The 14,807-nt window shown below is 41.1% G+C and overlaps 1 long non-coding RNA gene across 1 annotated transcript; it reads right to left on the bottom strand.

The window, feature by feature from the left end:
• Positions 1 to 4,170: 4,170 nt before the first annotated feature.
• LOC143842608 (uncharacterized) lies at positions 4,171 to 12,474 on the bottom strand. Its single transcript, XR_013233218.1, has 3 exons — positions 12,355 to 12,474; positions 5,003 to 5,087; positions 4,171 to 4,633 (listed from the first exon to the last, which is right to left on the bottom strand). It is a non-coding gene; the product is annotated as an uncharacterized LOC143842608 (long non-coding RNA).
• Between the last annotated feature and the right edge of the window lie 2,333 nt (positions 12,475 to 14,807).

Below are 14,807 nucleotides of genomic sequence, written 5' to 3'. Positions count from 1 at the left end.
GCCTCCTAACTGGATTCCATCTCCTGAACCTACCGAGCAAGTTCACAGCATCCAGAAGAAAGGGCAGATCATAGAGGGGATATGTCAGGTATGAAAATGACTCCACTGTTATATGATGCAGTCCTACCTTGCAGGTGTGGCCTGCAGAAAGCTGTTTATCAGGTTAACGCTCACACCAAAATGGAGCTGCTCAGCTCTCAGGGGGGAATATAGTCTCAAGAATAAAGTTACTGTTGAGAGAGTTCTGTGCTTGCATCCTGCTTTCCAGCAAATCAGAGATAAGTTCTCATTCAAAACTGAATTTGTTTAGCCTCAAAGATAGCAAGCAATTAGCAATGCCCATGTTGACTCCCTCCAGTCTAGATCTGAGAACAAAGCAAGAGAGAGAGAGAGAGAGAGAGAATTGAGTTGAGTTGAGTTGAGTTGAGTTAATTACCTGGCAGTGTTTCTGGTTGCCATGGTTCAGGTGGACTGCTAGCAGGGCCACCTTTCTCACAGGAAAAGGTCATGCCTTGCTAATTCTGGGATCATGTTCAAAACAAAGGCCAATGGTGCCACTGCGAGTCAGAATAAACACATATAGCTACATGTTCTGTATGTGTTGCAAGTGCCCCTGTTGTGATAAGACAGACTGGACCTTCCTTTAGGCCTTATCTGGACTTTGGAAACTGCATGTCCTCATCAGATGTGCCTTTGGGGTGCTTATTCTTTCTAACACATAACTGACCTTCAGGTCTTCCCTGATGGCACCAGCTGGGCAAAAAAATAGTTGTTTCTGAGAGACAGGTATGTACTCCTTAGAAATGCAGAAAAGCAGAGTACGGTGATGGACATTGGGACAAAAAATCCCAGTTTCCTTAAGTTGGAGCTAAAGGATGTGACAAGCCCCATCGGTGGAATGACAGAATTTGAAATGATTTTATTCCAAGCTAAACTCCACATGGGTTGCAGTAGGTGCAAACTTAAATGGACTCCGGGGAATGGTAGAGGACAGGAAGGCCTGGAGAATCATTGTCCATGGGGTTGCGATGGGTCGGACACAACTTCGCACTTAACAACAACAACAAAACTCCATATTCAAGGACCATTATATACGCTTTTGTTATCATACAGTGAGAAAACCACAATATTTCTCTTAAGCAACAGGAACAGATGGGGGGAGGATATAAAACTTAAGGAATGTCAATTATTGAGAGAAGATTGGTACAAAATGTTCTATAGATGTATATAATAACTGAAAGTTATTAGTAAAATGTCTAAGCAACACGATGGTAAATGTTGGAGGTGTCATCAAAAAGTTGGTTCTTTTTACCATCTGTGGTGGAATTGAAAGAGGGTTAGAAAATTTTGGATTAAAATTCATGATGATTGAGAAAAAATGTTGAACATTAAGTTTCCTTTGTATTCTGATTATATGTTATATGTTATTATAAGCCTTATTCCTGTTAATTTCTCTCATAATGCTGAAGAACCTTTCTTCCATGCAACAATGGTGGCAAGAATTGTAATTGCCCAGCACTGGAAACATTTGGATTTCCTTAAGATAAGAGATTGGCTTGACAAACTTGGAGAATTGTGTAAGATGGCTAAACTGACAGAGTTCTCTTGAAGAATTCCAAGATCTTTGGCACTTTTATCTAGACTACATTGATAAATAGATATGAAATCTGTATTAAACTAGAGAAATTAGACTACTGTATTAGACTACTGTTTTCTGTTACAACCACTGTTATTATTATGTATGAGTATTAATGAAGACTGTTCCATGTATTATTTATATGTTCGATGTAAACTGCCCTGAGCCTCCGGGGAGGGCGGTATAGAAATATAATAAATAAATAAATTAATTAATTAATAAAATAAATAAATAAATAAAATAACTGAAGAGTGATATTATTTTTAACAGCCTTTTCTGTACTCATTATTTCCTTTTATATATATTTAATCTGAAATTAATAAATATATAATTTTAAAAATCCCAGCTACCAGTATAGGCTAATGGGGTCTGAACTGGCTGAGGCTGAGAGGGGGAAAGATCTTGGGGTCATAATGGATGGCTCAGTGAAAATATCAACTCAGTGTGCTGCAGCAGTGAAAAAGATAAACTGCGTAAGGGGTTATTAGGAAAGGGATTGAACATAAAATGCCCCTTTATAGATCTATGGTGCAACCTACTTTGAAATACTGTGTGTACTCTTCTGGTCAAGGAATCTCTGAAAGGACATTGCAGAGCTAGAAAAAGTACCATAGAGGACATCCAAGATGTTTAGGGAGTTGGAGCACCTGCCCTATCAGGAAAGGCTGAAAATTCTGGAACTTTTCAGTTTAGAAAAGAGATTACTAAGGGGAGCCATGACAGAGGTTTATAAAATTATGCACAGAGTGGAGAAAGTTGACAAAGAGAAACTGTTCTCCCTTCCCCAGAATTCTAGGACTCGAGGGCATCCAGTGAAGTTGATGGACAATAGGATGGATAAAAGGAAATACTTTACAAAAGAGAGCAATTAAAACGTGGGATTCTGTGCCAGAGGATGTAGAGATGGCCACAGAAATAAACAGATTTAGAAGGGGATTAGATAGATTCATGGAGGAGAAGTCTATCAGTGGCTAGTAGACATGACAACTGAAGGGGACCTCTACAGTCAGAGGGAGTCAACCTCTGAATACCAGTGCTAGGAAGCAACATCAGGAGAAGGACCCAGCTTCTGTGCCCTTTTGTTGGTTTTCCAGAAGAAATGGTTGGCTGCTGTGTGAGACAGGATGCTGGACTAGATGGAGCATTGATTTGAACCAGCAGGGCTCTTCTTATGGTCTTATGATTATAAAATGGCTGTATTCTGGCCTATAGAAAAGGCCTAGCTAATATAGAAAGACCTAGCAAATATAGAAAATGGTTCAGAAACTGCACAGTTGTTTTTCATTTCTAACACGTGACCTCTTTCTTGCTGTGTTCCCATCACCTGGGTTAGCAAAATATGTTTTCACACATATCTAGTTATATAAAAACTAATTATACCTACCTTTTGTAGATTAATTGATGTATAACAATAAAGTAATAGCAATTGTATAAAACAATGATTAATGTTATCAATTTCAGCCGTGCTAATTGTCTTTCACATATTCCAAAGAGTATTTATTAGGACAAATAATTGTCACTTTTCATTTTGTTTTTATAACAAAAAACAAGACCTTGCATACAAAAGAATAAATCTGAATTCCCAGTCTGTGTGGGAGGGCAAGGAGTTGTGAAGTATCAGCAAGCTATAGTTGTTTCTACAAGAACAGATTTTTCATTTCCCCTCCAGAAAGAATGTAAAAGCTCATCATTAGATCTATGTCTATCAGGGTATAAAATCTGCAATTTAAATTTTAATAATTATATTCAGATGTCAAAGAAAGATTGTTCAATCAGAAAAGATGAGCGTGAGCAATCATTTAAATTGTCATGTACATTGTGGTGATTCAATTTTTCCTTGAATGCCGAATTTAGGTGCATTTAGACTGATTGACAGCTAGAAAAATTGGGCACAATGTGAGGCTTGATAGCCTTTATCATCAGAAACTTCATACCACCTTGAAAACTGGGATCATCAAAATATGGTTTGGGAAGAAGAGGAGACGAACAAAATCCAGGATTTGGCATTTCTCATCATATTTCACAACATTTAGACAGGGCCCTGGACGTTGCCTTTTCTAATATGGACATATCATTTTGAATAGTGTCCTGTGTAATCGGAGCAGGAGTATAGCTCAGTGGTAGAATACAAGCTTTGGATGCAGGAAGTCCATGGCTTCATCCCGAGCATCTCTAGCTAGAAGCTGATCCTAGGGTTGGGAAAGACTACTGTTTGGGAAACTGCAGCTAGTCATTGCCAAGATGTGTGAACCAATGTTCGGTTTCAATACACAGAAGAATTCAGTTGTTGCTTGAATTTTCAGAAAGGGGATTTTCTTAGTAAATACCGGCAGGATTTGTGCAGAAGAAGGGCAGTACTTGTGAGGGGTAAATACTAGCCTCCTGAGCTGCTTCACAGGAGGCAAATATACAAATGTAATAAATCATCAGCATTATCATTATTAGTTTATTGAGGCCTTTCGGAGAGCTGTAAGTATCCAGAAATACATATGCTTGATGGGTTCAGATATGAATATCAACGGGGGGGGGGGGGAGGCAGTTTACGGGCACATAACAGATTATTCTAACTAAAGAAAAGGAAATTATGAAGTCAAAATGAAATCTGTTGCCCTTATTGCATAAATATAACAATCTACTGTGAGTCCATTGCAAGGCTGTCTGCAGAAATATTTCAGGAGTGGGGAAGGTGCCTTAATTGTAGCCACAGACTTGTAGCTATCCTACTTGCAGTCTTCATATCAGTACATTTAGGACTGGGGAGCAATTACAGCTTTGTCTCCTACAGATACCCATTATCTCTGGGGAATTTCAGCCATAGCATTTTATACATGCATGTTGCAAGCTGTTTAGAAAGCTTTTAGAAGCTCCAGTGGTTCCAGTGGAATGAAAATCTATGTGCATATACAGGTCCAGTTTTCATTTCCTGACTCATGTGTTGACATTCTCTTGTTGTGCCTCGCTTCATGGTGATATTTAGGCAGAAAATCAAATGAATATCTGTGAACAAGTGCAGATGAGATCAAAATTAGGTAATGTACCAAAAGGGGGAGGTTGTTGGCTATATTATCTTAGATAACAACATTCCTGAGAGTAAGTAATTGAATGGTAGGTGCTGGAAAGCTGGTAAAAGAATCCATATAGCTTTTGGAATGGACATATCTCAAATGTCGCATAAACAGACCTCTTGAGAAATTGAAGTTCAAAATCAAACAAGCTTACTGGAGACAATTTTCAAACTGCCTTCGGATTCCATTTTATTAACTGACTGCTAATGGATTTTTTCTGAACTCAAACCATTCTATAAAATATGGTTTGCATTACAGATTAACAATCACTGATGAAGTTACAGGAAAACAAGCAGAGTACCTGGGATGCCATTTTGAATGTTGATCATATTTAAGAAATGGAAAATATGAAAACAGAATTCTTGGGACTTTTGTTGATTAAAATTCTGAAATCATAACAAAGAAGACACAAATGAATAAATAGTTTAGAAAATTATTTATCCTACATATCTCCTTTTGGTTTGGTTTCATTACCGGGAGGTATCGACGGTTCGGCTAGAATGGATTTTTTCTGTCATTTCAGACAGACCAGTTTTAGGAACCGGCTGATAGCAGAATGTCTTTACCTGTTCAAACAAACTCACTTGTGTTGGGTTAGCAAAGCATGGCTGAATCGCTTTTGAGGGAAACTGTTTCTTCCATTTTCAACCCCTTCGTTGCACTTACAAATTGCTGTGGTGCACTGTTTAAAATGTCCATATTGTTTCCTATAATGCCACCTTCCCTCTGGTCCTGTGGACTTTTGCTTAACATTCTAAATTGAACACTATAGCACTAAACCAATTTGTATCAATTGTACAGGTATCAAAAATTTAAACATATGTGAGCCTGTGGCCATTATTATACATTTACTATGTTTAAATTTCTGATAAAATTGATAAAATATTGAGGAAGCAGAGGACATGTCACTGAGGAAAGAATTTCACTGGGAATGGACTTTACCTCCATGCTGTTTTGACAGAAGTCTCACGGAATAAAAAGATAAAGAAAACTACAAAAGGACACTTTTCTTTCTTTTTTGATAATATTTTATTTTATTGCCTAGACATATGCCATCTGGACCTGCAGACTATTTAGTTTGCAGTTTTCCTAGTAGTCCTAGACTTTAATCTCTCGGCTCCTCAATCTGACTCAGTTCTTCAGATAGAGTTCCTAAAACAGTGGGTCTGCAATGGGTATGGGCCTCCATTTCATTCATCACCCTATCTTCCTTAAGCAATTATTTTGGTCATCCAAAGGAACAACTGTCTCCTAACTGGATTCTGTCTCCTGAACCTACCCAGCAAGTCCACTGCATCCAGGAGAAAGGGCAGATCACCCAGGAAGGGACTTCTCTTCCCCCTTTCTCCTGGCTATGGTGAGCCACAGCCAGCAAAAAGGTGGGGTGAAGTGCTCCCATAAAGCATTTATTTCTGGTGCCTGTGGGGTTTTGTGGGAAGCAGAAAGCAGGCCCATTTAAATGATCCTGCTTTTATTCCCCATGAAAACCTGTGGGGAGCTAAAAGTAGGGTTCAAGTGGCTCTGAGCTCAGCTGTTTCTCCTGAAGAACAGAAAGCAGGGGTAAACCTCTATTCTCTGCTTTTCAAAAACTGTGATGAGCCCCACGAATACCAAAATTTGTGGTAGTTCATCCTGGTTCTTCAGTTTATGAACTTTGGTTTGTGAATTCCAAAAATTCAGGATGAGCTTCTGTTCACCAGCCAGTTCTTGCCCATCCGTAGCTGTAATTATAATGCAACCATTCTCTGTTGGGCGATGCACTTTTGGGAAAGGGCTCTGTTTCTCCTCCCAGCACCACTTTGTTACAAAATCAGAAAGCAGAACACCTTTTATACAGCTCTTCTTTGAAATTTGCAGATGCACTGAGTTTATGCTGTGCAAAGAAATCTCTCATGAGAAACATTAAATACATTTAATCAGACATATTCACAGTTCATGTACCATCTGCATATGAATTATTAAACCTCACTAAACTTCGCATGTCAACATAAAACAAGAAGAAGCTGAGTGCGAGCAACGCTTTGCTTTGCTGCTACAGCATCATCTCTCATTCAAGAAAGACTTGATGGCTCCGATCAACTTAACAAGATGCAGCCTTGGATCCAGAGAGCTGTAAATGGGGCATGGATCGTGAAATGGAATTTTGGGACAGCTTTCACTTCAGCTCTATGCGAAAAGTTGCCCTGGAAGGCAAAGGAATGGGAGTCTGCAACTGAAAGAGAGAATTGGCAGAGCCACCTCCCTCTGTGTAAGCTGCGTGGCATTCCAGTCTGTCATGTTGTTTATTCTGCCCTTTCTCCAAAGCAGCTCAGGGCTGCATACACATTTCTGTCTATCGCCAAACAAAGCACAATATTGCCAAAGGGTGGGGGCAGGACAACTACCCACTGATAATGAAAATGTATGAAAAGTTTATTCTGAAAAACACGTACCATTACATAGAACTGTATCTATCCAGAACAAGATAATCCAGTGGCTCCCAACAAGGAAACATGAATGAGGAAATTGCACAAGAAGAATTGAATGACTTCATTGAAAACCAGTCACTAATTGGAAAAAAAAACTGGAAACATATATTATGGCCGATAGTAGGACTTTCCAACTATCTTCTTCTTCAAGTCACAGCTGACTTATGGTGACCCAAGAGGGTTTTCAAGGCAACAGATGTTTAGATCTGGTTTGCCATTGTCTGCCTCTGCTTAGCAACCCTCTCTTGGAAGTCTCCCATCCAAATATTAGCCAAGGCGAACCCTGCCTTGCTTCCGAGATCTGACAAGATTGAACCAGGATTGGCAGTCTGGGCAAGAGCCCTTATTTATTTACCTTCAGACAAATATTGTTTTCTTCAAATATGAAGACAGGCTCCCAGCCATGGGCTGGAGGAACCATTTGTGCCTGGGTGGAAGGAGCAAGCAAAGATTGTTTTGAGGATTGGGCTCAACACTGACTGCCAGCCAGTCAGCTCTCAAGTAGCTTCCTGCAGCCTGCCCCATGATGGAATGTGTGGGACATGCAGACTTGCAGGCTGTTGGCTTCTCTTTGTTTTGCAGCTCAGATTGAAAGGAGCAGGCTGAAAAGGTGCCTGGCATTCCAAAACTGCCTCTTAACAAAGAAGGGCAAATAAATACATTTGCACCCATTGCTAAAACTGAGTACAAGGATGCAGTCTGCCGGCTCCATGGACTTTTGTAACTCTCTATGTGGGCCCTGGAAAAGACGTGGGCCCGGTCAGAGTGGTTAGGAGTGTGGACTTCTAATCTGGCAAGCTGGGTTTGATTCTGCATTCCCCCACATGCAGCCAGCTGGGTGACCTTGGGCTTGCCACGCTGATAAAGCTGTTCTGTCTGAGCAGTGATATCAGGGCTCTCTCAGCCTCACCCATCTCACAGGGTGTCTGTTGTGGGGAGAGGGAAGGGAAGGTGACTGTAAGCCACTTTGAGACTCCTTTGGGTAGAGAAAAGCAGCATATAAGAACCAACTCTTCCTCTTCTTCCTCCTCTTCCTCCTCTTCCTCCTCCTCCACAGGGCCTACAAAATGGAGCTCTTCCACCAGGCATTTGGTTGAGGCCAGGCTGCCATAAACACCAAGAACTCTCCACATCCCCTGAAATCACACTTCCTCATAAGACCTGGATGTGACAAGTGATACAGGACAATAGTGTGGTGAGTAATAAGAGGGACTGGGAGCAAGGGACGTCAACCATTAATGAATGGGTCATTGATCATTGTGTTTTTGTACACTGACCCGAGATGCCTGGGCTGAGAGGGGCAGTCCTATAAATCAAATAATATTAACACAAATCTCTGTTTCTCCTGGCTGATGGTTCCCCCATCCTGTCTAGAGTTGCCAACTACAGGTTTGAAAATACCTGGAGATGTGAGGGTGGAGCATGGGTGAGTGGGGTTGAGAAAGAGGAGGGATCTTAGCATTTTATAATGCCATGCAGTCCACCTTCTGTAGAAGTAGAATAAATGTTCTCAAAAAATTTAAAAAGTGATTTAAGTAGTATGGAGATGAGTTGTTATTCTAAGATATCATCTGCCCCCACCTGGAGATTGGCAACCTGAGGCAGCCTGGAGTCCAGGCATGATAAGGTTAAGTATCCTGGAGGGGGTGGATGTAGATCATAGAATCATAGAATCATAGAGTTGGAAGGGACCTCATGGGTCATCTAGTCCAGCCCCCTGCACTATGCAGGACACTCACAATCCTATCTCTCATGCACTGTAACCTGCCCCCCCTTGCACCTTCACAGAATCAGCCTCTCCATCAGAAGGCTATCTAGCCAGTTTAAAAATTTCCAAAGATGGAGAACCCACCACCTCGTAAGGAAGTATGTTCCACTGAGAGACTGCTCTAACTGTCAGGAACTTCTTCCTGGTGTTTAGATGGAATTTCTTTTGGATTAATTTCATCCCATTGGTTCCGGTCTGTCCCTCTGTGGCAAGAGAGAACAACTCTGCTCCATCGTCTATATGGCACCCTTTTTAATACTTGAAGATTGTTATCAGATCCCCTCTCAGTCATCTCCTCTCCAGGCTAAACAGATCAAGCTCCTCGAACCTGTCTTCATATGTTCTGGTTTCCAAATCCCTCACCATCTTTGTTGCCCTCCTCTGGATATGCTCCAGTTTGTCTATATCCCTCTTCAACTGGGGTGCCCAAAACTGAACACAGTACTCTACGTGAGGCTGAACCAGAGCACAGTACAGCGGTGCCATCACCTCCCATGATCTGGACACGGTACTCCGTTTGATACAGCCCAAAATCCCATTTCCCTTTTTAGCCAGAGTCACACTGCTGACTCATGTATGGTCTATTAAGACTCCTAGATCCTTTTCGCACATGCTAGATGTGTGTTGGGGGAGGGGTTGCCAGTTCCTAGTTGGGAAATCCCTGTAGACTTTGGGGGTGGAGACAGAGGTCAGGATTTGGGGAGGGGAGGGACTACAATGGCCATATTTATAAGGCCATAGAGTTTATCTTCCAAAGTGGCCATTTTTTCCCTAGATTAATCAGTCTCTATTGCCTGGAGATCAGTTGTAATAATGGAACATCTTCAACCACCACCTGGAGGTTGGCACCCATAGTAGTTGAGGGGGAATATTGGAGTGTTGGTTAGTAACTAAGCCTGCTGCTGCCCAAGGATTTGTGGGGAAGTTGCTAGTTATGTCAGGAAGGTCCCTCTCAAAGCAAGATTTCAAATAAACATACTACCTTCCACACTGCCAGTGCTGTTTTTTGGGGGAGGTCAGGAAGACTATCCTTAAATGTTCCTGGTGTTCCAGACACACATACATTTCAACAGGTTTAGGGTTCTAAGCCCAAAATTAATAAATAACAATAGCTTCTTCCCTTCATCAAGTCAGGAATGTAAGTTCCCATGTGACCTTTCACAGAGGTGTCTGATAAGAGTTGCAACCAACATGGCAGTTAGTCCTTCTTTGCAAACTGATCTATACATTTATCAGTGGTTCCTATGTTGAATCAAAGAACGTACTATCTGGTAATTCTCCAGTGCAGTACAGACTTGTATACTGTGAAGGCATCTTTGCACACCAGTTAAGAAAGTCTGAGGCTTGAATAGGTACATCATTGACATGAGTGTACTACTTTAGGGATTATATAATGGAATGCTCTTCTATGTAACAAAAAAAATTCCCTGTGCATATAAAATGAGCCTGTTGGGGTACAGGAGAAGGCTAGGCAACCATGCTGGTTTTTGAGCTATAGGGAGTTTTTAGTGAGCGGAAGAACATTGCGTCTGACAAGATTCCACTTTCCATCTGAGGTGATATAACTGAGGAAGGCATTTCCTGCTTCAGTGTGAACTGGCCCCCTTAGACTGCACAGAAACATTCCACACTCACTGGGACAAATTCTGGATACCTATTTACTAGGGTTGAGTTATTACAATCAAAGCAGAGAGCTGTAGAAAATAACTGGAAAACAGGAAGGCCCATTAATCAGATCACCGGAGGCTGATGATGAATCACCAATAGATGACAAATGAGTAGGAGAATGTTTATGATGTGAGCAGTCTCCTGTGTAGCAGCCCACGGAGTTCTATTTGGAAGGGGGGGGTCTTCATTATTTCCTCTACAGCTGACTCTGGTGTCAGGGAAAGACCCCAGGAATTATTCTAATATGGGGGGGGGGGACAGGGTAATTATTTTTGCATCCTGCTCCACTTTCCTTGCCTAGTAGCTTGACATCACATAGGGCAGCACTATCAATATTGAGGGCGATGTCTAAAAAAAGGCACATTTGTTTCTTGAAATAACATTTTACTGCTTCTTTTGGCAAATGCCCACCGGAATCCTACTTTCAGTAATATAGCATAGCTGAGTTTCAGTTCAGGTTCACCATTCCTAACCAGTGGAATTCAAGGTCCAAGTGCTTAGTTGCAAATTTTAGTTGTTTCCGCGTCTTTTGTTATACTTTCCCATAGGAAATATTCATCGTGGTATGGGGTGTGGAAACAGGAGGGGCTTCCATACCCTTGGACAACATCTTTCCTTGATGCCAGCATCCTTACTTCCCTGACCTGGTGAAAATAGGAAGCTGTTGTTAGCCAGGAAAGTGTGTTTATGTGCTTTAAATCAACAGTAGACCAAATATAGTTTGAACAGAATGCAGTTTCTATGGGCTGGCTCATTGCAAGATCATCTTATATTTGAATGGGTCATTGTAGGTCTACAGCTGCAAATAAATTTTCATGTCACTTCACCTCATTTCAAAGAATATCTTTCAAATGGGTCAGTTCAAACACTCAGCTTCTGGTCGCCACAACATTATCCTTGATCCCTTAAGAGAGATGCAGTGCAAAAGCCCCAGCTTAGCCATTGAGGCATATCAGCCACTTCACACAGCTAATTTGTTGCTAGGAGACAAGGTATGCAACAAGAACTCGTGTCTGTAGAGTCTGGGCAGTCAGCCGACACATATTGCACCAAAGGACTATGGGCTTGCCAACCTGCAGGTGGAGCCTTGTGATCTCCCAGGTTGTCACTGATCTCCAGATTACAGATATTGGTTCCCCTGGAGAAAATGACTGCATTGGAGGGGGAATTCTATGACTATGTCCCAATTCAGATTTGGCAGCCCTAGAGAAACATCAGCTCAAAGGTGTTTTGGAACCACAGGGAAGAACAAGACAGCATGGGAGGCAAACAGATTACAGAAGATGCATTTGAAAGGTACAACACCTTGCACGCACACACACACACACACAGAGAGAGAGAGAGAGAGAGAGAGAGAGAGAGAGAGAGAGAGAGAGAGAGAGAGAGAGAGAGAGAGAGAGAGAGAGAGCGAGCACTTGGCAGTAAAACTGTAGTTAAAAGCCCATTTGAAAGTGACCTAATGGTGATCAATATCTGGTTCATATACAACCCTTGATTTGTGCTTTCAGTGGGAACCCAGCCTAGGAAGAGGGAGGTATGACGACTCAAGGATGAGACCCGATACAGAGATTGTAGATACAAGAAAGGTCACAGCTGTGTTCTTCTGCAGGGACCGCAGATGACATGAGACAAACCCTGCCTCCTGAGTTTCCTGCTTGGGAGCCTTTGGAGGAAGACGAATTTTAGAGGGATGTCATGATATGTCCTTTCTCCCAATATGGGGATGCAGCTGATGCATCCTGCTCTCACCACTGGGCCTTCCCTTGTGAGGAAACTGAGGTGCTCACTCTTGCCTTCCCTTGACTGCAGTCCCTGTCCAAATTCATCTTCTACCCCAGCGGTGACATGATCCGGGTTGCCAATCTCCTGATGAGTAAAAAAAATAATAATCATAAAACATGGGGGCAAAAAGTAACAATTAATATGTAATACTCTGCTTTATCTTTTGGAATCAAACATAATAATAACAAGAACTAGCAGAGACTCATACAGCAGTATCATTCCTGTTCCTGCATATGCATGAGAACTGAAGCATTCATTCTCAAACTTTTCATAAAAATTCCAAATGGAAAATTCTCATAAGAATCACTGTAGGCTTGAACAGTATCTGGTATAAATCATTTTCAAGAAAATTCTTCATCAGAATTGACATTTATATCTAGAAATTAAACATATAAAACTAATTAACAGTATACTTACATATATATAAGTTAAGGATTGTAGAAAACCATATTTACCAGTGTCCAAAAGCTCATTGTGAAATATGGTTCCTCTTTTGGTACTCAGACCTTACTAACAACTACTATGGTCTGTCTGATGTAATCCCTCAAGCAGGTGCAGAGTTGTAGGAAACTCTGCCACTACTTGCACTCGAAAGCTCACACCTTGAATAAATCTTTGTTGGTCTTAAAGGTGCTACTGGAATCTGACATTATTGTGCTACTTGTTACAATTAAAGAAACAGACACACAAGTTGTGTGAAGTGGCAATAATTCTACCAAAACAAAATCAACAAAAGCAAAAATTGTCAATTTAATTGTTGAGCCCATGTGAGCTTAAAGTGTTCAGTCTGAATATCTAATATGCTTCCCACTGCAAGAGTAGTCTCTCCAAGTCTATTAACTCGTCTGATATTTCTTAAAACACACAGTTTCAAGCACAACAAATTGAAAGTCATCAGGAGAATGATTATTTTATATATAGGGTTCCATAAGAGGAACATCTCTGACCAGATTCCTTATCCTTGATCTGTGTTCCCCTATTCTGAACTTGATTGGTCAAATGCATTTTCCTACATTTAATTTTTGACAAGAACAAATCCAACAATATACACACAATTTAGAATTGCAATTAGTAAAACTTTTAAAATCAAAGTAAAAGTTTTGTTGGGCCTGGTTAACTCCTGGAATTATAGCTGACCTTCAGGTATCAGGGGGAGTTCCTCTGGAGAAAAGAAGAAAGTCCCTCTGGAGAAAATGGCTTCTCCATGGCATTTTGCTATGGTTGGGGTCCCTCTCCTTTCTAAACTCCACTGTACCTTAATCTCCAGAAATTTCCAAATCCAGACTTGACAACTCTAGGCAAAATTAATATACACAAGTTTAGAGAATGTGATATACTACAAAGTCTGCATTCTCATGTTAAAGGGGGAAAATATTCTGCTGGTCTGACACAGTTTCCTAGATGGTTTCAGGCCCATTTGATTTATTGAGATCCAGGCCCTGACAGAGGTATTGAAGTTCTGCAGGGCCCCTAAAATGGCACTCTTCAGCCAGGCCTGTGGTTGAGACCATGACAACCTATAATCCAGTTGGATCTCCCCTTTCCCTCTCTCTTTTCCCCTTTTTATTTCCATACTGTACTCCCTTCCCTCACCAATAAGCAGACAAACTACTGGTGGATAGAAATGATTAAAGGGGTGTGAGTAAATATCAGTACTGTTTTATGGATGTTTTATTGCCATTTTATGTTATGCTGTGAACTGCTCCAAGCCCATTCACAGGGAGGAGTGGTATACAAACTTAACAAATAAATAAATCATTGCCATCCTGGAACTTTTGAGTGTTTGGTACCACCTGACTTGCTGTGTGTGATAGGCCACAGCAAGACCTGAAGCTTCCTATCCAAGTTTGATCCATGTGTCCATGTGGTCATCACAGGCATCTGAATGTAAACAGCCTGGGTAGAAAAAAAATGTGCTTGAGGTAATATCACGTGAATGCAAATTCTATCTTTGACATATGATTTGGGATTGGCATTTCACATCTTCAAGTCATCACTTGATGTTTGAGTCACCAATAACAGAATGAGGATCATGTACTTGAGAATTGGTTCAGAGCTGAACAAACCCTCTGACCTAGCTTATCCCCAAATGGCTACAAAGTAAATCATACCAAAAAATAAAAGTTAAGGCAGGCTTTCTCAACCAGCATTGTGAAACCCTGTGGTTTCTTGATGGCCCTGGAAGAGTCTACCCAATTGGTGGGAGTTAATTTGTTAAACATTTATCAGGTGATATGACCATATATGATTGTAAAAAAAAAAAAAAAAAACATAGCCAGTGATAGGCCTTGAGGTGGGTGGGAAGGGGAGGGGCCTGGATGGCATGTATACATCTGAGCTTCCCAACCATATTCTGCACTGTCGCTGGGGTTTCTCGAAGCCTGAAGAATGATTCAGTACTGGAGTACTGTGTGCAGTTC

This window comes from Paroedura picta, chromosome 8 (assembly GCF_049243985.1).
Source record: "Paroedura picta isolate Pp20150507F chromosome 8, Ppicta_v3.0, whole genome shotgun sequence".
Taxonomy (NCBI): domain Eukaryota; kingdom Metazoa; phylum Chordata; class Lepidosauria; order Squamata; family Gekkonidae; genus Paroedura; species Paroedura picta.
The sequence above is the reverse complement of the archived record's forward strand: the minus strand, read 5'-3'. Positions and strand labels throughout refer to the sequence as shown.